The 21,235-nt window shown below is 40.0% G+C and overlaps 1 protein-coding gene and 1 non-coding gene across 3 annotated transcripts in view; one reads left to right on the top strand and one right to left on the bottom strand.

The window, feature by feature from the left end:
- The window catches only part of AGBL1 (AGBL carboxypeptidase 1), a 943,700-nt gene that overhangs the window by 227,687 nt on the left and 694,778 nt on the right, over nt 1–21,235 (top strand). The window lies entirely within an intron of this gene.
- On the bottom strand, nt 7,282–7,388 carry LOC129550838 (U6 spliceosomal RNA). The gene has a single exon (XR_008684960.1). It is a non-coding gene; the product is annotated as a U6 spliceosomal RNA (small nuclear RNA).

The following is a 21,235-nucleotide window of genomic DNA, read 5'->3' as shown; positions in this document are numbered from 1 at the left end:
GCTCACCAGCTTCAGTCTGCAGTTGTATTTAAATGTGATGTGGCTGGTTTCAGATTCAGTGGCTGCCTCTCATCCCTCTTAAGGAGGTTTTGTGCACTAAAAGACTTTCTTTCCACTGAGCAGGATTATCACTTCAGTCTTATTTTAGAAGTTCAAGAAATGAGAGCATTGGGGCCCAGGGAGAAAGCACACCCTCACTGGAGACTGGTTCCCTGATAGTCTGACCTAAAGTCCTAGACCAGGGGCTTGTTGAGAACAATTTATTGGTTACTTTTAATTCTTTCTTGACTCTAGGCTCCAGAGAGTCTTTCCTGGAAGGATTCATTTGCTTTGATTTATTTTTCAAAAGCAGTTTTTTTAAAAAAGATATTTTTCTGGAAACATTTAGCCTTACTTTCCTGATAAATATAGTTTTGGTTCAGTAGTAGCCAGATTTAGGAGACATAAATTCAATCCTTGGGTCAAGAAGATCCCCTGGAGAAGGAAATGGCAACCCACTCCAATATTCTTGTCTGAGAAATCCTATGGACAGAGGAGCCTGGCGGGCTACAGTCCATGGGGTCACAGAGTCAGACACGGCTTAGTGACTGAACAACAAGTAGCCAAATTTGCCTGGTTTATGTTTTATCTCTCTCCTGAGAATTGAGGGTGAGTGACTTCTCACAATGGTCCCGAGGGAAGGCTCATTTTAAACCTGGAGATCTAAGCCTCAGAGCCAAAATGCTGGCAGATCCCCAAGAGCAGAGTCACTGTCCACCCTTTCAGTGGGATAGTGAACAGGGAAGTTCTCCGAGAAATTCTCGTTGAGGCCGTGTGGAAGAGACTGACTTGAAAAGAAATGGAGACTAAAAGGGAGCTGTTACAAAAAGGATAAAGGACTCATTCTAGCATCAGAGACTTTCAGTGGATAAGGCATAGAGGAATTAGGCAGTCTGGGCTCTTCTTAACTAGTAGGATTCCAGAGGTCAAAGGAACCCTGAATGTTTGGGATGTGTAGAGCAGAGAGCCAGTGAAGAGTGAACACAGTCTAAGAGGGTGGGATAAAGGCTCCGACAGGTTGAAATAGAAGGCATTGGATGAGCTGGTCTGGAGGTAGGTTGGTAGGCAAGATCTATCCCAGACATGGATTTGGGTGCTTTCTGAGACTACTCTCCATTGGTTAGTGATCTTCTGGCATAATTACATTTAGCCTAGTTAAATCCTTCCACACATTGTGTGTTAGCAGATATTCTAAGAGTTGAGAAGTCATATTTTCTTTAGTTTGTGTATGGTAAGTCCTCTACATATGAACGAGTTCCATTCTAAGAGTGTGTTCATAAGTCCAACAAAGTTAGCCTAGGTACCCAAGTAACACAGTCAGCTATATAGTACTGTGAAAGTGTTGGTCGCTCAGTTGCTCTTTGTGACCCCCATGGGCTATAGCCACCAGGCTCCTCTGTCCATGAGATTCCCCAGACAAGAATACTGGAGTGGGTTGCCATTTCCTACTTCAGGGGATCTTCCTGACCCAAGGATTGAATCCAGATCTCCTGCATCTCCTGCATTGGCAGGCAGATTCTTTACCATCTGAACCACCAGGAAAGTCCAAAAATACTGGAGTGAGTAGCCATTATCTTCTCCAGGGATCTTCTCAAACTCAGATCTCCTGCATTGCAGGCAGATTCTTTACAATCTGAGCCACCAGGGAAGCCCATATAATACTGTGCTATAGTACATTAAAAATACTGTACAAATAATACATAAGATACAAACATAAAAATTAACATTTTTCACCTTACAGTACAGAACCTTGAAAAGTACAGGAGTACCAGCTACATTAGCATTACTTTTTTGCTTCCAGACATCCTGGGCTTGAAATAAAGATACTCTACTACTGTCCTCTAGGAGCCTCCCAGGTGGCACTTGTGGTGAAGAACCTGCCTGCCAATGAGGAGACGTAAGAGACACGGGTTTGAGACTTGGGTTGCCAGATCCCCTGGAGGAGAGCATGACAACCCCCTCCAGTATTCCTGCCTGGAGAGTCGCATGGCAGAGGAGCCTGGCACGCGAAGGTCCACAGGGTCGCAAAGGGTCAGACGCGACTGAAGGGACTGGGGACAGCACTGCACTGCTGTTCTCCATACAGGACTGCAGAGTAAAGCACACAGAAACACAAGCGCTTGTAGAGGATGCACGCAGGTGACCACGCACGCCAGACACCTGGACTAACTTACATGACTGGACACGTGAGCCCACGTTCGCATCTTTCCAAAGTTTGCAACTTGAGTTCGTATGTAGCGGACTTGACTGTACTCTTCAGGAGCGGTGTGTGTTTGTGTGTACGCATATGTTGGCTTTTTGGATTGGAACTGAGAGAAGATATTGCATTTAAGAAAACTAGCTGAAGCTCCAATACTTTGGCCACCTCATGCAAAGAGTTGACTCACTCTGAAAGACTCTGATCCTGGAAGGGATTGGGGGCAGGAGGAGAAGGGGTCGACAGAGAATGAGATGGCTGGATGGCATCACCAACTCGATGGAGGTGGGTTTGAGTGAACTCCGGGAGTTGGTGATGGACAGGGAGGCCTGGCGTGCATGGGGGACCCCATGGCATTCATGGGATCGCAAAGAGTCGGACACGACTGAGCGACTGAACTGAACTGACTGAACTGAGAGAACAATTCAGAAGGTTAAAAAAAAACCTCGGGGGGAGGGGAGTATTGTTTCCTCAAACTCCTTTGAAAGTGGATGAAAAACCACGAAGCTCAGTTGATCTGCCTTTTTGAGGGCTCAGCCATTCCCCTGCCTGTGCGGGCTTCCTACTCTTGCAGAAGGGCTGCCATTACTCCCTTTTGCAGATGGCCTAAGGGTATACAACCAGACTGAAGCCCCATGTTAAGAGGTTTCTCAGAGAGGAGACCCCAGGTCTCTACCCCACAGTTCCACAATACCCCGCTCTTTAGGGTCTGCCGTCACTGAGAAATTTCCCAGAAATGCACACAATCCAAACACACTACTTGTTGAAGACCATCGTCATTCTCTTTTCTATTTTCTCCACATTTCCCCCACCCCCTCACATTTTTTTTTCTTTTTTAAAGATTTTTATGATGTGGACCATTTAAAAAAATCTTTACTGAATCTGTTACAACATTGCTTCTGATTTATGTTTTGCTTTTTTGGCTGTGAGGCGTGTGGGATCTTGGTTCTCTCATCAGGGACTGAAACTGTCCCCCTTCTGCAGTGGTAACTCAGAGTCTTAACCACTGGACCACCAGGGAAGTCCCTCATGTTTTCAATGGCCATTTCAGTCCAGGGAAAGTTGAGTTCCTTTTTAGTTTGGGGGTCACATCTCTGTGATGGAAGCTTCATGTTTTTCTCAGGAACTTTCTTGCTGATTCTTTTCCCCTTTGGACATCTCTCCATCCACGTCCCCAAGCTGTGTTGTCTTGACTATCCTCAAGAAGAACCTGAGAGGGAGAACAGGTCTGTGAGAATTTTCCAAGGGAGAATGACAATCTCTTGTTAGAAGCTGTCATTCTCCAAGCGAACAGTGACTGCCTGACTCACGGGCTGGTGAGAAGATGAGAAAAAACAGAGGTGAATGGAAGGGGGCAGATTTGCTATTTCTGCCCTTGGAGACACCTCTGCCTGGCATTTATTACAACCTGAAAGAGCAGAGTTTACCCTTCTATGTCTGGAGGTGAGGTAATCTCACAGGTCTGCCATAGCCTCTGATGGCTCACACACTTCTTTCCAGGGGGCCTGAGGTAGGGAACAAGAGGCTGTGTTTGCCTCTGTTAAAGAATACCTTTCTCTTGTTCTTTCTCTTAAAAATATTCGTACAAGAGCAATGTTCTATTCAGCCTGCCATTATGCTAAAAGCTTTTTCTTGGAAGACAATAGCTGTTCTCAGAAAAAAAAAAAGATTTACACGGGGTCCCCAGGGTGTAATGAGCTACCACACAGCACCTGCCTGGGTTGGGAGTTGTCACTTGTAAGTGGTTTTAAATTAGAACGGAGTGGAAAAATACACAGTTACAGAATTCCCCTTTTGGCTTCTTTGCAAATCATTTTCCATCCTCTCTGGCCTTTGTCTCTTCCTGAGACACCTGATCAGGTATGAAGAACAGAACTTTCCAATGAGGAGAGTGTGAAGTGACAGTAGCGGTCCAAGGAAAACAGAAATTTGAAGTGGAAACCTCTCCTTCTTGGAAATTTCTGTTTCGGTTTTGTCCCCCACCCCTCCTGGAGGCACGTGGGGCTGAGTATTGCTAAAGGATCACTGAATTTTAGAGCTTCAGCATCCGTAGACCGAGTCCAGATTCCTCCATTGCTAGTGAGGGATTGGAGGTCAGATGCACGAACTGACCTGTGTTGGTCTCCCAGCTGGTTGATGGCAGATGGAGTTTGAAACTTCAGACCTCTCGTCTCCTGATTAAATTAAGTGCTTTACTCTCTCCTTTTTATTTTTTTGGTAATGCATTTCTGTTGACAAATATTAGAACTAAAAAATGAACTACAAGAGCATGAAAAACTTCTCTGTATGGAAGTTTTTAATAAAAAAAGTTAGAAATACTGAATTGTAACCTTTTTTTGTCTTAAAGTTTCCATCTTTTCAGGCAAGCAGGGCTAGGAACCGTGGTAGATATTAAGAAGATAGAGATGAATAGGACATGATTCTAGTCTTTGAGACACTCTTGATGAGCATTGTGTTTGTGTGTATGTGTGTGAGTTATGTAAACAAGTCATTATGATACAGAAGTTATACAAGAACAAAGTTCAGTGGAAGTGCAGTAGGGAGAGCCTTTTTCCTCTTGGTGGAATCAAAGGGGGACTGGTACCCAGGAGGGACAGCTTTGTAAATCCCATGTGCGTGACAATCCTTTATTGACATACCTTTGCTTTTGAAGAAACCTCAGTGGACAACCCCAAAACTATTTAAAGAACTGTTTAAATCTTTCTTGAGAAGACATGAAAAGGGGAATATATAAAACGCATGGAAACCATCGTGAATTCATCTTTCTTCAGCTTTCTTACTGTTACCAATCTACACATACAAATAGAGGTTCACAATAACCCCACTGTTTTTCAGTGCAAACCTTTAAAACTATGACATTTAGATCAGCTAAGTATCTCCTTTCTACTTTCCATTTTGGCCCAGTCACTCTAAGAAAAGGAAGATGAAGAATTCTTTCTCCTTCCAAGGCTGGTTGGAGGCAGTGGGAAAAGCTACAAAATCTTACAGTTGAATAGTTTTGCTTATTATACCCAATCACATAGTTTACTCTTACAGAGTTTTTACATAATATATCATTTTGCCCTTATAGTTCTTTTGTTCTATAATGATAAAACTGAGGTTCAGTATCAATGCCATTGGATCTGTGTCCTGAACTCCGACTGTTGCATGCAGTGACATGGAGGTGTGTCTTCCCAAGCAGGAAAATAGCTTTTGTAGAGACATGGAGGTCTGGAAATAATCGCTGTGAACATCTCAGGGTACTAGAACTACAGGATGGTGGATTGAGTATAGGATCAGAAAATAAGGTGGGAAAGGTAAATTGGGCTGATTTTAAAAATATACCTTATTTTTCATGTTAGTTTCTCCTGAAGGCAGAGATGAACTAATAGGATGCTGTTAAAAGCAGAGAAATGGCAAGATCAGATTTGTTTTGGAGGAAGATCTTGTGGAAATAATATAGGGGATGGAGGAGGAAATGGTATCCTACTCCAGTATTCTTGTCTGGAAAATGCCATGGACAGAGGAGCCTGGAGGGTTACAGTCCCTGGGTCGCAAAGAGTCAGACCCAACTGAGCACACACGATGCAGGAGAAGTCTGGAGTGTGAGCATGGTGACATGACACCCAGCACAGAGAAGGTCATAAGCATTTAGACCCTAGATTCAGACTCACTGGGGTCCTAGTCTTGACTCTGTGATTTATTAGCTTCATGAGCTTGGAAAATATGTTTCAACACTTCATGCTGAGGTTTCTCCATTTATAAATTGCAGATGACAACAGTACCTTCTTCACGGGGCAATCTGAAGCTTGTAAAAGGACGTAGAGCCTGGTACACAGTATTCAAGAGAAAAATAACAACTGTTAGTCTTCTACCTGGTTGATGAGATTCCCAGGGAAGCTAAGTCTATGGAAATGGGAGGGGAGGGTCTGAATTTAGGAGATATGTCTAAGTTAGGACTGAGAGCTCTTGGTGATTAACAGAGAGTGAGAATAAAGAAGGAGTTGAACTATTTCCCCTTTGGGTGATGGGTGCACAGTTTAATACCAACAGAAGAATACTTGAGAGAGTAAGACTGTTGTGAATGGATATTGAGTTCAGTTTTGGAAATATTCCTTTCCAGAGGCTTGCAAATCATATAGCTCAGGTTAAACATGATTATAAAGCCAATATGCTATAAAATATAATCTATTTCAGAGGGAAATAAAACAAAGTTTGCATTACCTGAATAATTTTCTCAATTAGCAAGGATACTATAAGCTGACTCTATGTGGTTACTGAAGCAGAAGCAGGTAATGTATTTCATCAGAATCCATGCCCAAACTGTTCTATCCTGTAAATATGTTCATAGGATTTAACAGTTTATATCTTTTCAAGGTAATTAACTGCTTACACAATGTTTATATGTGATTAACTGTTCCTCACAATAGCTCTGTGAGGTAAAGAAAAAAAAAATTACATTTGTGGTTTCCATTTTTAGCTGATAAAATTGAGGCCCTAAAATGTCATGTGGTTAGTAAGAGCTGGAGCTCAAATTTATCCCCAAATGCTCTGATTCCTAAGCTCCATAACCCTAATTCCATATTCTATGACCTTTCAGCTCTTCAGTCATGAGAGAAAATCCTTTACCTTTGAGGTGCAATTCCCTGCATGTAAAAATACTTGTTTATACAGCAGGTTCATTCTAGGCTTCTCCAAAGTGCCTAGTACTTGTGTAGTCCCATTAACATTAATAACCCTTGTAATTTTTTTAAAAAAACCTGTACCACAAGTCCTTTAATTAATTCATTATTTATTTATTTTATCTTTTTCTGTAAACTTTTTTTAAAACTTATTTTTAATTGAAGGATCATTGCTTTACAATATTGTGTTGGCTTCTGCCATATGTCAGTAGGCATCAGCCATAGACATACCTGTGTCCCCTCCCTCCCATCTTCTACCCCATCTCAGCCCCCTGGGTTGTCCCAGAGACCAGGTTTGCCTTCCCTGAGTCATACAGCGAATCCCCACTGGCTGTCTGCTTGACATATGGTAGTGCATATGTTTCCACGCTACTCTCTCCTTTCAAAAACAAGGAACGCATCACAAATGTGTGTGTCATCCTTGCACAGGGGCCATGCTAATCTTCTCTGTACTGTTTCAATTTTAGTGTATGTGCTGCTGAAGGGAGCACAACAATTTATTTTTATTTTCTGCCATTGGTACCATGAAATTCCATGTTAGAATAGAATATCCCTTGTAATTTTAGTAAAATCTAAATCTTTCTGCCCTGCAAAACCCCTCTTCACCTGTATCTTACCCCTTTAAGCACGCCATACCCTTCAACCACACTCATCTTCTTTCTATTCCTCGAACACAGTGACTAAATTATCTACCCCAGGCCTCTGGATTTGCTCTTCCCTCTGAGTGGAAAACTTTACCTCTGTAGCTTGGCAAGATTGATTTCTTCTTGTCCCGTATTATCCTTGCTCAGGTTGAGGAAACCTTCCTGGGTCACCATATGTAATGTTCTCTCTCTCAGAACCTCATTATTACGTGACCCTGCTCTATCTTCCTCACAGCCCCTACGACTGAACTCCATACGGACACAGATTACATGCTGTATTTTTTCACTGTTATATCTCTGGGGTCTGACAGTTCATGCGGAAAGCTGGTGCACACTCAATATTTATTGAACAAATATATGAAATCTTTGCATCTATTTTTCCTTCCACTCACAATGCAGGGACACCTCTTGAAGAGTTCACTTTTTCCTTAGGTATTTCATGGGTTGCTCTCAGGTAGCCTCAACTGTACTCATAAAGTAGCCATTGGATATAGTCACCCTTAGGGGCCACTCCATTCTTCCCTGATGCTTGGGCTTGTTTTGTTAGTTGTCAGCTGTCCTCAAAGCTACTGAAACGATTCTTGGTACTGCCATTGCTGGGTTTTCAGAGAGTTGCTTAATTTCGTGTAAAGTTGGGGAGATTAGCACTCTCTATAACTCCCCAAAACAATGTTGCTTGGCACCAAAGCTCCTTAAGTTCCCTGTGAAAGAAGCTCCTTCTTCATATACTGGACAGGGACAAGCTGGCAACCCATGTCTCCGTTATTCAGATATTTTTCTTTCTCAGGGTCCCTCACCTAAGATTTGAAAATTCATACTCCTCGCTTGTCTTCCAGCCTCAAATCCTAAGGCCCCCCCTTCCTACCATGCTTTCAAGAGTGGGTCATGACCAACCTTCCAGTTCCCCAAATACTCAAACTCAGTTTACCAGGCTGCACTAACCAGACACTCTGATTCATATATTTCACGGACGTCTCACAACATGAGGCTTCCCAGGTAGTGCTAGTGGGTAAAGAATCCACTGCCAGTGCAGGAGGTGCAAGAAACCTGGGTTCGATCCCCAGGTCAGGAAGATCCTCTGCAGTAGGAAATGGCAACCCACTTCAGGATTCTTGCCTGGAAAACTCCAGGGACAGAAGAGCCTGATGGGTTACAGTTCATGGGGTTGCAAAGAGTTGGATGACTGAGTACACATGTACAACATGACCATGAGTTTGTTATTCAAATCCCTTATTTTAATATAAAAGGACAATGTAGCTTATTATTTATGGATATTTACATATATATAGAAAAAGTATAAAACCATGCTGAAAAAAGATAATACCAGATTCAAGATAGTGATTCCATCTGAAGATGGAGGAGCAGAAAGAGGAAAAAAATGAAGAATCTTTATTGAGGAATTTGAATTTCTTAAAGGAAAAGAATTTTAAGGAAAATATGACAGAAAGTGTGAGCTTTTAAATCTGGATGGGCCGGCACATGAGTGTCTGTCCTATTTTTTTTTGTATCTCCAACTATATTTGTATTTCATATTTAAAATTTAAAAATTAAATTAAAATTTAAAATGTCAACATATTATCCTTAATCAAAAATGGATAAACTAGTGTAAAATATGAAATTAACCACATATTTCTCATCTTATTATTCCCTAAGCAATCGCTTTTAACAGGTTCATGTTTTCCTTCAGTGCACACACGCGCGTGCATGCACACACACATATACACTCCACATAAACACATGAACTCATGCATACTGATTCCCGAAATTTAGACTTAATGAACTTAAATTAGCCTTCCTGACAATTCTGTCCTGTGAGAGTCTAAATCTCTTCCCCATGAATTCTAAGATTGACAACCTCACTAAATTCTGTATTACCAATTATACTCCCACAAAAATGTAGGAGATTATTTTCCTCCAGGGCCCAACCAACAATGGATTTACCAGTCTTCTACATTTTCCTGTTAGTTAAAAATTAACCCCCCTCTCTCAGAATACCATTTCATTGTTATTTCCATTTGAATCTCTTTGTGCATTACTCAAGTGATCCATATTTTTAAATGTTATTTATGTATCTTCTTTTTAAGTTACTCCATTTTAAGAGTCATTTGTCTATTATTTTATTAGATGCTTTGTCTCTTCCTAAGTGATGTAATAGGAGCTCTTTGTATATTAGAAATATTCTTCTTTGTTAAACATTGATTTATTTAACACATAGTTATTAAGTATTGATCATTGTTTTAAGATAGGGCATCAAGTGGTTGATGTATTCTCCTAGTCTGTCACTTCTTTTTAAATTTGTTAACATCTTTGCTTAGTTTTCATAGAGTCTAGTATATTAAGCTTTTCCTTTATACTTATGAAAGTAATGTATTAGGGAAAAAATACGATTTTTAAAGATGATGGAAGTAAGGCCCAGTGAGTTAAAAGCGACTTGTGCATGGTTGCATAGCTATTAAGTATGAAGCCAGAAATTGGAAATTGGGTCTTTTATAATAACAAAAATTGCTTTATTTTAAATGCAACACTTAGAATTCACGTAACGTAAAGGTCTAGGTTAAGAACAATAAAATGGACACTCAGGGATATACTACCCATTTTAAGAAATGGAGCATTACTCCATATTTTAACCCCTGTAATCCTTGTTACTATCTGTGTGCTCAGCATGTCTGACTCTTTGCGACCCATGGACTGTAGCCCACCAGGCTCCTCTGTCCATGTGATTTCCCAGGCCAGAAACACTGGAGTGAGGTGCCATTCCCTTCTCCAGGGGATCGTGTTGACCCAGGGATTGAATTTGTTCTCCTTCATTGGCAGGTGAATTCTTTACCACTGTGATACCAGGGAAGCCCCTTGTTCCTATGACCCCACAGTTTCTTCATTTGAGTAACTGTCATCCTGGATTTGTGTGTTAAAGGGTCTCTTGCTCTTCTTTATACATGAAAATCACATTTATATAACTCTAAACAACCTACTGTCAAGTTTGCTCTTTGGGGCTTTAGGTAAATGGAAACATACTGTGTATGTATATCTTGTGTTATAATGGGCTTATTTTGTTAATAACATTTGAGACTGAACCATATAACATGTTGGAGTAGCATCTGAGCCATTCATTTTCACTACTGTATAATACTCCCAGGTATCGATTTAGGTCTATTCATCCATTTTACTGTTGATGGCTAATTGAAATGTTTACAGTTTTGTTTTGTTTGCTATTACATACAGAATATGTATACAAATAAAGCGCCTCTTGATGAGGGTGAAAGAGGAGAGTGACAAATCTGGTTAAAACTCACTATTAAATAAACCAAGATCAAGGCATTCAATCTTATCTCTCCCTGGCAAATAGAAGGGGAAAAAGTGAAAGCAGTGACAGATTTCATTTTCTTGGGCCCCCAAATCACTGTGGATGGTGACAGCAACCATGAAATTAAAAGACGCTTGCTCCTTGGAAGGATAGCTATGACAAACCTAGTGCATGCCTGCTAAATTGCTTCAGTCCTGACCAACTCTTTGTGACCCTATGGATTGTAGCCACCAGGTTCCTCTCTCCGTGGGATTCTCCAGGCAAGAATACTGGAATAGGTTTCCATGCCCTCCTCCAGGGGATCTTCCTGACCCGGGGATCAAACCCATGTCTCCTGTGGCTCCTGCATTGCAGACAGATTTTTACTGCTGAGCCACTGGGAAACCCATGATAAATCTAGGCAGCATATGAAATTTAAAAAGCAGAGACATCACTTTGCTGACAAATGTCTGAATAGTCAAAGCTATGGTTTTTCCAGTAGTCACATACAAATGTGAGAGTTGGAAGGCTGAGAGCCAAAGAATTGATGTTTTCAAACTGTAGTGCTAGAGAAGACTCTTGAGATTCCCTTGGACAGCAATGAGATCAAACCAGTCAATCCTAAAGGAAGTCAACCCTGGATATTCACTGGAAGGACTGATGCTGAAGTTGAAGTTCCAATACTTTGGCCACCTGACGTGAAGAGCCAATTCATTGGAAAAGACCCTAATGCTGGGAAAGGCTGAGGGCAAGAGGAGAAGTGGGTGACAGAGAATGAGATGGTTGGATGGCATCACCAATTCAATGGATATGAATTTGAGCAAACTCTGGGAGATATTGAAGGACAAGGAAGCCTGGCATGCTGCAGTTCATGGGATTGCACAGAGTTGGACACAATTTAGTGACTGAACAATAGCAACAATTTAGTGTTTTGTTTCTGGTTGCCCTCAAGATTTTCTCACTAACTTTGGTTTTCAGCAGTTTGATTATCATCTATATAGGTGAGATATATGTAGATATGCTTGTGTCATTTATTCTGCTTAGAATTCTGTGAGCTACTTGCATTAAGGATTGATTCCTTAATTTCTCTTTCTAATTTTTCATTGTTAGTATATAGAAATACAAGTGATTCCTGTGTATTGATTTTGTATCCTGCAACTTTGCTAAATTCACTGATTAGCTCAGGTAATTTTCTGATATTATCTTTATGGTTTTCTATGTACAGTATCATGTCATCTGCAAACAGAGCTTTACTGCTTTTCCTATCTGGACTCCTTTTATTTCTTTTTGTTCTCTGATTGCTGTAGCTAGGACTTCCAGAACTATGTTGAATAATAGTGGCAAAAGTGGACACCCTTGTCTTGTTCCTGATCTTCGGGGAATCCTTTCAGTTTTTCACCATTGAGAATAATGTTTGCTGTAGGCTTATCATATATGGCCTTTACTATGTTGAGGTAGGTTCTTTCTATGTCCAGTTTTTAGAGTTTTAATCATAAATAGGTGCTGAATTTTGTCAAAGGCTTTTTCTGTATCTATTGAGATGATCATATGGTTTTTATCTTTCAATTTGTTAATATGGTGTATCACACTGATTTATTTGCATATATTGAAGAATCTTTGCATCCCTGGAATAAACCCAACTTGATCATAGTGTGTGAATTTTTGATGTGTTGCTGAGTTCTGTTTGCTAAAATTTTGTTGAGAATGTTTGCATCTGTGTTCATCAGTGACATTGGCCTGTAGTTTTCTGTGTTGTCTTTGTATGATTTTGGAATCAGGGTGATAGTGGCCTCATAGAATGAGTTTGGAAGTGCTCCTTCCTCTGAAATTTTTTGTAAAGAGTTTTAGAAGGATAGGCATTAGCTCTCTCTACATGCTTGTTAGAATTCTCCTGTGAAGCCATCTGGTCCTGGGCTTTTGATTTTTGGGAGATTTTTGATCACAGCTTCAATTTCAGTGCTTGTAATTGGGTTGTTCATAATTTCTGTTTCTTCCTAGTTCAGTCTAGAAGATTGAACTTTTCTAAGAATCTGTCCATTTCTTCCAGGTTATATATTTTATTGCCATATAATTGTTCATAATAGTCTCTTATAATCCTTTGTGTTTCTGCATTGTATGTTGTAACCTCTCCTTTTTCATTTCTAATTTTGTTGATTTGATTCTTCTCTCTTTTTTCCTTGATAAGTCTGGCTAAGGGTTTTTCAAGTTTGTTTATCTTCTCAAAGAACCAGTTTTTAGTTTTATTAATCTTTACTATTGTTTGTTTAATTTCTTTTCCATTTATTTCTGCTCAGATGTTTATGTTTTTTCCCTTCTACTAATTTTGGGGGTTTTTTGTTCTTCTTTTTCCAGTATCCCACTGCTTTAGGTGTAAAGTTAAGTTGTCTGTTTGATGTTTTTCTTGTTTCTTGAGGTAGGATTGTATTGCAATAATCTTCCCTCTTAGAACTGCTTCTGCTGCATCCCATAGGTTTTGAGTTGTTGTGTTCTAGAATTTTTTTGTTCTCATTTGTTTCTAGAATTTTTTGATTTCCCTTTTTATTTCTTCAGTAACCTGTTGGTTATTTAGAAACATGTTGTTTAATCTCCATGTGCTTGTGTTTCTTACAGCTTTTTTCTTCTAATTGGTATTTGGTCTCATAGGGTTATAGTTGGACAAGATGCTTGGTATGATTTCACTTTTCTTAAAATTATTGAGGTTTGATTTGAGACCCAAGATGTGGTCTATCCTGGAGAATGTTCCTTGTGCACTTGAGAAGAAGGTGCATTCTTCTGCATTTGGATGGAATGTCCTGAAGATATCAATGAGATCCATCTCATCTAATGTATCATTTAAGACTTGTGTTTCCTTATTAATTAACTGTTTTGATGATCTGTCCATTGGTGTGAGTGGGCTGTTAAAGTTTCCTACTATTATTGTGTTACTGTCAATTTCTCCTTTTATGTCCATTAGTGTTTGTCTTATGTATTGAGGTGCTTCTTTGTTGGGTGCATAGATATTTACAATTGTTATGTCTTCCTCTTGGATTAATCCCTTGATCATTAGGTAGTGTTCTTCCTTATCTCTTGTAATCTTCTTTATTTTAAGGTCAATTTTGTCTGATATGAGGATTGCTACTCCAGCTTTCTTTTGCTTCCTATCTGCATGGAATATATTTTTCCATTCTCTCACTTTCAGTCTATATGTATCTTCAGGTCTGAAGTGGGTTTCTTATAGTCAGCATATATATGGGTCTTGTTTTTGTATCCATTCAGCCAGTCTGTGTCTTTTGTTTGGAGCATTTAATCCATTTACATTTAAAGTAATTATTGATATATATGTTCCTATTGCCGTTTTCTAATTGTTTGGGGTTGATTTTGTAGATCTTTTTTCTTCTGTTGTATTTCTTGACTATAGAAGTCTGTTTAACATTTGTTGTAAAGCTGGTTTGGTGGCACTGAATTCTCTTAACTTTTGCTTTTCTGAAAAGTTTTTTAATTTCTCCATCGATTTTGAATGAGATGCTTGCTGGGTACAGTAATCTTGGTGGTAGATTTTTCCCTTTCAGTACTTTAAATATATCCTGCAATTCCCTTCTGGCCTGCAGAGTTTCTGCTGAAAGATCAGCTGTTAAGTGTGTGGGGTTTCCCTTGTATGTTACTTGTTGCTTTCCCTTGCTGCTTTTAATATTCTTTCTTTGTGTTTAGTTTTTGTTAGTTTGATTAGTATATGTGTTGGCATGTTTCTCCTTGGGTTTATCATGGGATTCTTTGTGCTTCTTGGACTTTATTGGCTATTTCCTTTTCCATGTTGGGGAAATTTTCAACTATAATCTCTTCAAAAATTTTCTTATACCTTTTCTTTATCTCTTCTTCTTCTGGGACCCCTATAATTCAAATGTTGGTATGTGATATAGTCCCAGAGGTCTCTGAGACTGTCTTCAGCTCTTTTAATTCTTTTTACTTTATTTTGCTCTTCAGAAGTTATTTCCACCATTTTATCTTCCGGCTCATTGATTCATTCTTCTGCTTCAGATATTCTGCTATTGATTCCTTCTAGAGTATTTTTAATTTCAGTAATTGTGTTGTTTGTCTCTGTATGCTTATTCTTTAATTCTTCTAGGTCTTTGTTAATTGATTCTTTCATTTTCTCCATTTTGTTTTCAAGGTTTTTGATGATATTTACTATCATTATTCTGAATTCTTTTTCAGGTAATTTTCCTATTTCCTCTTTATTTATTTGGACTTCTGTGTTTCTAGTTTGTTCCTTTGTTTGTGCAGTATTTCTCTGCCTTCTCATTTTTTAAAAAAAGTTATTGTGTTTGAAGTCTCTTTTTTCCCAGGCTTCAAGGAAAGTTGAATTCTTTCCTTGAAGAAGTTTGAATTCTTTCTTCCTTTTTGTTTCAGCCCTCCTAAGGTTGGTCCAGTGGTTTGTGTCAGCTTTGCATAGGGTGAGATTTGTGCTGTTTTTTTTTTTTTGTTTTGTTTGTTTGTTTCCTTTGTTTTTCCTTACTCAGCACAAGGCTAAGTGAGGTGGTAATCCTGTCTGCTGATGATTGGGTTTGTATTTTTGTTTTGTTTGTTGTTTAGGTAAGACGTCCTGCACAGAGTGCTACTGGTGGTTGGGTGATGCTGGATCTTGTATTCAAGTGGGTTCCTTTGTGTGAGTTCTCACTATTTTATACTCCTTAGGGTTGGTTCTCTGGTAATCTAGTGTCTTGGAGTCAGTGCTCCCACTCTAAAGGCTCAGGGTTTGATCTCTGTTCAGGAACGAATATTCCACAGGTGGTTTGTTATGGCATTAGGGGAGAGTAAAACAAATATCCAAAAATGAGAAATCAAAGATGAACCCCAGAAAATCAGACAAATAATAATTAAAATAATGGAATATACACATATACATATACACCCATGAGCAAAGTGTAAACAGTCCAACAAAAATAAAGTACAGTAGATTGACCTGGCTAACAAAGGAAATAAAAAAATATATTTACCAGTTAAGAACAAAACTAACTTAAGCACAAACTGGAAAACAAAACTAAAGGAAGATGTCAACTGGGGAATAAAGCAATGAAAACAACACTAACAAATACATAGAGAGGAAAGGAAAGAAAGAATAGATATGCAAAGTTAAATAGAGGTAGATGAAGAAGATTTATACACATTAAAGATTAACTGCAAGGGGAAAAGAACAGTAGGAAAGGCAAATGAAGGTATAAATGTAGAAAAAATATAATAGGTTTTAAAAATTAAAATTATAAAAAAAGGAAAGAGAAAAAAATGGAAGAAAGAAAAAAGGGGAAGAAAGGAAAACTCCACAGAAGTGCTAAAGCCCAATATAGAGGCAGAGGTTTATAGCAACAATAGAAAGTGTGACTGAATATATACATATACACTCATAAGCAAAATCAAAGCAATCCAACAAAATTTAAGTACAATAGTTTGACTGGCAAACAGAGGAAACAAAATTATATCTACCATAATAAAACTAATTAAAGCACAAACTGGAAAACAAAACTAAAGCAAGGTGCCAATTGGGGAATAAAGCAATGAAAATAAAACTAACAAATGTGTTGAGAGGAAAGGAGAGAAAGAAAAGAAATATAGATTGTAAAGTTAAATAGAGGTAGATAATGAAGATTTATATATATTTAAGATTAACTGCAAGGGGGAAAGAACAGTAGGAAAAGCAAACAAAGGAATAAGTGTAGAAAAAATAATAATAGGTTTAACAAATTAAAATTAAAAAAGATAAAAGGAGAAAAAGAGGAAAACTCCGAAGAACAGCAAAAGCCCAGCGTAGAGGCAGAGGCTTATGACAACAATAAAAAATGTGACTGAGGAAAAAGAAAAAAAAAAGTTCGAAAGCTTAATTGGATTTCTTAGTGTCAATAAAATCTACAAACAAAAAGAAAAAAGAATCCAAAGGAATCTACAGAACAAGTCAAAAAATAAAGAATAATATATGTTTTTCTTGAGTCACTGCTGTCAGAGTCCTTTCCCACACTGGGAGTCACAGTCCACCTCACCTCCCTAGGATGCTCTCCAACACTGTGCTGATCTCTGGACCTGCTGTGGGGGCAGCTCAGATTCTAATCTGGTCCTACTCCTGTGCGTTCTTGCCTCCAATGTCCACAGCTATCAGAGCTAGTGTGTTTTCTTTTGTGGGAGCTCTCAGTGACCTTTTATATATTCCATAGACACAGAATCTGCTTAGTTGATCATGTGGATTTAATTGGCAGCTGTACAGGTGGGAAGGGTTTGGGTCTTCTTCCTTAGCCACACTACCCCTGGGTTTCAACTGTGGTTTTATTACCATCTCTACATGTGGGTCATCCACTGGGGTTTGCTCCTAAAGCTGTCCTGGAGGACTTGGGTTTGCCCCTGTGAGGGCCAGGTGTGGAGGCGGTGCAGGTGCTTGGGTTGCAGGGATTCTGGCAGCACCAGGTACTCAGTGGGTTGGCGGCTAGGGCAGCAGGAAATATAGTGCATTAGAAGGGTATGGCAACCAGTATTGGCCAATACGCTCCAGTATTCTTGTCTGGAGAACCCCCTTCTCTGACAGAGAAGCCTGGCAGGCCACAGTCTACAGGGTCACAAAGAGTTGGACAGGACTGAAGCAACCCCGCGCGCATAAACACAAGACATTTTTTTTTGCCTGTGGCAGCTCTGCCCCAGTGAGAGTTAAGTGTGAAGGTGTCTCTCCTGCTTGGCTTGCAGGGACCCTGGCAGTGCCTCTGTAGCAGGAGTTATGGCCCTCTCAGAGTCTTTTTTTGAGCCTTTTGTAGCTGGCAATCAGAAGGCCTCTTTGGTGAGTCTTTCTCTGTAGCTCCACCCGTGCAGGCACTTAGAGGGACCCCTGGCTGGGGTCCTACTCTGTAGATCAGTGCTTCAGGCACTGAAAGGGGCACCCCGGGTGGGGTCCTACTCTGTAGTTCAGTGTGTCAGGCGCGTTTGATGGGCCAGCCTCTCTGTTGTTCAGCTGTCGATGCTGGCTTGTGGAGAGAGAAGCTATGGTGATGGTTCCACCCCCTTTGTGTGACTCAGCAGTATCACCTTGCTTCCATGGCTGCCTGGCTTTCCTCCACAGGCATTTCCCACCACAATCTCCTCCCTCCCATCCTTTTGATCCATCTCTCCACAGTCAACAGCAGCCCTCGTACTGAGATTGCTCCACAATCCCTAAACTCCAGCTTTGAGCCGCTGCATCTTCCAGGAGACCCGTGTTCCTGCCCAGTGTATGTATGGCTGCAGCAAGTACTGTCTGATTCTCATTCCATTTAGGATGCCACAGATCAGCTGTTTCACTCTCAGCCTTAAATGTTTCTCCTCTGACTTAGACAATTGCCCCGATGTGGGGATCCGACCCCTGCTTCAGTTCCCCCACCTGCCAAGGGCAGGTCCAGTCCTACAAACACTCCTGTTTTCCTCCCTAGTTCCTTGGTCCTACCGAGTTTTGCGTGGTTTTATATGTTCTTCAACACTGGTCAGGTCCTCCTGTCCGCTCTCAGCTGGTGTTCTGCATGCACTTCTGTGTCTGAAGGTGTATTCCTCATGTATCCATGGAGAGAGATGTGCTCCACGTCCACCTCCTCCGCTGCCATCTTGTTCTCCCGCCATCAGCTTTTAGTAGCATGTTTGCAATACAGAGAGCCTATGTCTCCATGCCCATTTCCTCCAGCCGGAGCACACAAGTTTTCATTTCCTTCTACCCACAAAACATGATATATTAGCCTGGGTCCTGAGGTTGAGAGAGTTTGGTTCTCCTCTCACAGCAGTTTAAGTTTTATTTTGTATGAGAGGCCTCAAAGAAGGAGGTGCTGTTTTTTGCCTGTTCATCAGCAGCTCGTGAGCATCTTGCTCATATCTCAAATTTCTCTTTCATTTCTTTAAACATAGTTTTTTATACTATATTGTTATTTTATATTGTTTTCGACAGATCTGCTGTCTCCTGGAGGCCTTAGTTCCTGCAGAAGAACTCAAAGATATTGTTATGTATATTCCTTGAGGAGGAACCTCAGTTCAGTTCAATTCAGTCACTCAGTCATGTCTGACTCTTTGCGATCCCGTGAACTGCAGCATGCCAGGCCTCCCTATCCATCACCAATTCCCAGAGTTTACTCAAACTTATTTCCATTGAGTTGGTGATGCCATCCAACCATCTCATCCTCTGTTGTCCCCTTCTCGTCTTGCCTTCAATCTTTTCCAGCATCAGGTTCTTTTCCTGCTTTAATTGATGCACTATAGTTTTCTGATTGTTCCTATTTGTTTCTGCTTTCCCTACTTCCCTGATTAGCAACTGTTTGAATCTGCTCTTTGGAACTCTAACAAGGTCTAGGAGGCTGAAGCCTTTATCCTGCAAATAGGAAACTTGAAAGGCTTTTGCGCCCAGGGCTTTCAGGAATTTCTTAAAATTTTACCTCTTCTACAGCAGCATTTCTTCCTCTCTTATATGCCACCAAATCAGAAAACTATGTTACTCCCTTATTGGGATATAGCACTCTTTGCACTCTTTGGAATTCAGAGCATTCAGCTGCTTTATGATATTAACCTCTGATAGATTCAAGGAAAGTTATGATGGATATGAAATCATGCAACTCAGATTGGGGCTTTAACCTATGATCTGTTCATTGAGAACAAACATCTGGTCTCAGGTCTTAATGAAGCTCAGGTTCTTGATGTCTTATCGCAGAAAGAATTTAATGAGAGACAAACTCTGGGAGTTGGTGATGGACAGGGAGGCCTGGCGTGCTGTGATTCATGGGTCGCAAAGAGTTGGACACGACTGAGCGACTGAACTGAACTGAAAGTCATAGGTGAAATGGATTTATTTAGAAAGAAATACACTCCACAGACAGAGTGTGGCCTATCTCAGAAGGTAAGAGAGGACCTTGAAATATGATATGCTGAGTTTTTATTGACTGGGTAATTTCATAGGCTAATAAGGCAGATGATTATTCCAACTATCTTGGGGCAGGCATAGAGATTTCTAGAAATTGGGCCACCCTCACTTTTTAATCTTTGGTGGTTGGCTTTGAAACTGTTATGGTACTTGTGGGTGTGTCATTTAGCATGGCTGGATGGCATCACCGATTCTGTGGACATGAGTTTGAGTGTACTCCGGGAGTTGGTGATGGACAGGAGGCCTGGCGTGCTGTGATTCATGGGGTCGCGCAGAGTCGGACACAACTGAGCGACTGAACTGAACTGAACTGAACTGAATGTATTACAAGCTCAATGAGGCTCAAAGAAGTCAGATCTGTTATCTTGAACCTAGTTAGTTCTAATAAGTTTTTCTTTTCTCCTGTGTCCATGGTCTCAGAGTCGGACATCAATGAGCAACTAACACAGCACAGCCACATGGCTATGCCATTCTTTTAAAGACTATGCCCTGTCTGCTTCCTGTCTTGGATAGATTATTATTCAGCTTTTTTTTTCCTCCATTAGGATGAGAGAAACATTGTCCAGTGGTTTTCTACATGTTTTCTTCAAGAAAGCTGTTAAAAGTACTTAGTCTATTATTCTTCTCTTAATGGGAATGCTCACCCCTTCAAATTCCATTAATATCCCTTTCTCTATTGACTTTCTAGTTTCAATGATTAGATTTTTCACTTCTAGAAATTTATTCCATCCTTATCCACATCAGCATTTTGCTTTTAGAGTCTGATTCCTTGTTCATATCTCAAATTTCTCTTTCACATCTTTCAACATTATGTTTTTTTTTATGTTGTTATTTTATATTGTTTCCCATAAATCTAGTATCTTGTGTCTCTGCAAGTCTGGTGCTTCTTCTCGTCTCTGCTGCCTCTCACTCATGCGGTCCTGTTTCCTGGTGTGTTTCATAATTACTGACACTAAATCACTCATTTTTCTTGGAATTTTACCTTCTGGAGATCTTTGAGGTCAGAACTGAGGCTGCTTTACTTAAGAAAGTATTTGTATTTCCTTTTGCTAGTTATCTGAGGATGCTAACAAATTGAGATAACTGTATTACCTTCCTTATATTTGGGGACCACAGATGGATCATGAATTCATATGAATGTGAAAATTTTCTTATAGTTATAGACTCCTAGGAAAATTTTGAAACAAGCTTTTCTTGCTCTGCCTTTTTGTGAATTAAGAGTGAAGACTTTTGGGGGGAGTGTCTCAGCTTTATGCAAGAATCTCTATGCGATGCCCCACTAAGGATAAGCCACATGCTTCACTTTCCTGCATCTCCTGCAGCTTTCAAAGCAAAAACTCGGGGTCTCCAAGGCTTGGTAGAAATCCTTGGGTGAAAAGTATGCTTTGATGCTTGCTTACCTTTCAAGACTTCTTTGGTCTCACTTTGTTTTTGGCACCTACAGATTTCTTTATTTCAGATCAGCTCAGCAATGCATTGAAAATAATTTTAGAAAAAAAGAGTTTATTTTAGTATGATGGTTGTTTCATT

The sequence above is a fragment of the Moschus berezovskii genome, chromosome 21 (genome assembly GCF_049115385.1).
Source record: "Moschus berezovskii isolate FMDL1 chromosome 21, NW_MosBer_1.0, whole genome shotgun sequence".
Lineage (NCBI taxonomy): Eukaryota > Metazoa > Chordata > Mammalia > Artiodactyla > Moschidae > Moschus > Moschus berezovskii.
The sequence above is the reverse complement of the archived record's forward strand: the minus strand, read 5'-3'. Positions and strand labels throughout refer to the sequence as shown.